The sequence below is a fragment of the Eutrema salsugineum genome, unplaced genomic scaffold, assembly GCF_000478725.1.
Source record: "Eutrema salsugineum unplaced genomic scaffold, Eutsalg1_0 scaffold_322, whole genome shotgun sequence".
NCBI lineage: Eukaryota > Viridiplantae > Streptophyta > Magnoliopsida > Brassicales > Brassicaceae > Eutrema > Eutrema salsugineum.
The window spans coordinates 1-1,289 of NW_006256739.1; the positions used below are offsets into that span (position 1 = coordinate 1).

The window sequence follows — 1,289 nt, forward strand, 5'->3', positions numbered from 1 at the left end:
ATCAGACCTCTTTGGTACCATTCTACTGATCATCATGCTGCTAGATCAATGACCAAGGTCCATTTCATTTTCTCATTAGTTTTTCATATATACGGCTTTTTGGATAAAAAAAATAGGTCTGATCTATAAACTGATGATCTAGGTTGTTGTTATGTTGCAAAACTCTAAGATAACCCATGAATTCTATAAATTAGGTTACTCTTGGTTGTTCTAAGTGCAAAAGCAAAACCTAGATAATCCATGAATACATTTTCTATAGTTTGCTATCAAAGTACATGACTTTTTAAAAAAAAGAGGTTCCAAATTATTTGAGATATTTAACAAGTTTGGTGTTGTTATTGTAATGTATTTATTGGATTATATTTTGAATTTACAATGTGAAAGATAATTGTTAACAGTATTTAGAGCAGAAAACTCAACTTTTCAAAAACTATTTATAATCAATGTTTTAAGATCAGTGAGTTCGATTTCCATTGGAAATAATGACTTATCAAAGGCTGATCCTGGTTTTGATAGATGTAAACAAGATATGGAATTTCCATATTGACAAAAAAAGAAAAATGTATTTGAAATGAATATAGGTCATGAATTTATTATTTTGTGAACAGGAATTGTAGGGAAGCATAAATCTGTTGCCTTGTTCCACATAGAATTACTTGCATACAAAATATATTCTTTACATTTTTGTATGAAATTATAGTTTGCATGTTTGATTTAGTATTTAACAATTTAACATTTGTGTCTCCCTACAACTTTTTTGGATATATATATATATATATATACGAATTACATATATCAATTTTTATGTTTGTTTTTGCGACATAGAAACATACATGTCCTAAATCATTAGTTGTCCTTGTAGGTTATAAACGATCACCATGGCCATTTGGAAAAATGCACAATCATTTATTACCCATATCAATGTGAAGACGGGATGGTCGAGGCTTGGATTCGGTCATTGATTCATGTGAAACACATCAAGCATCTCACACTTAAAAACTTTATATGCCCTTTTAGACCAAACCCTACCATCACACTCGACTTGCCTCCAGAATCATTTTCCCATCCATGCCTAGATTCACTGACTTTAAGTCGGTATAACATAGAAACCTCACATGCTTTCGACAACTGCTGGAATATAAAGAAGCTAGAACTCACTGGCATTTCGGCCGGGGTTGGAGTCTTTAACGTAATCTCGTGTCTTGCCCTTCTCTTGAAGTGCTGTAGTTGATATCATTGCCACAAAGAAGAGGTCTCTGAAAATTAGGAACCGCAACTTGAAGTTCTTG

At 32.3% G+C, this 1,289-nt stretch overlaps 1 pseudogene; it reads left to right on the forward strand.

Moving 5' to 3' along the window:
* The first annotated feature begins 3 nt into the window (after positions 1–3).
* Positions 4–1,289, forward strand: part of LOC18014220 — a 2,311-nt pseudogene continuing 1,025 nt past the window's right edge.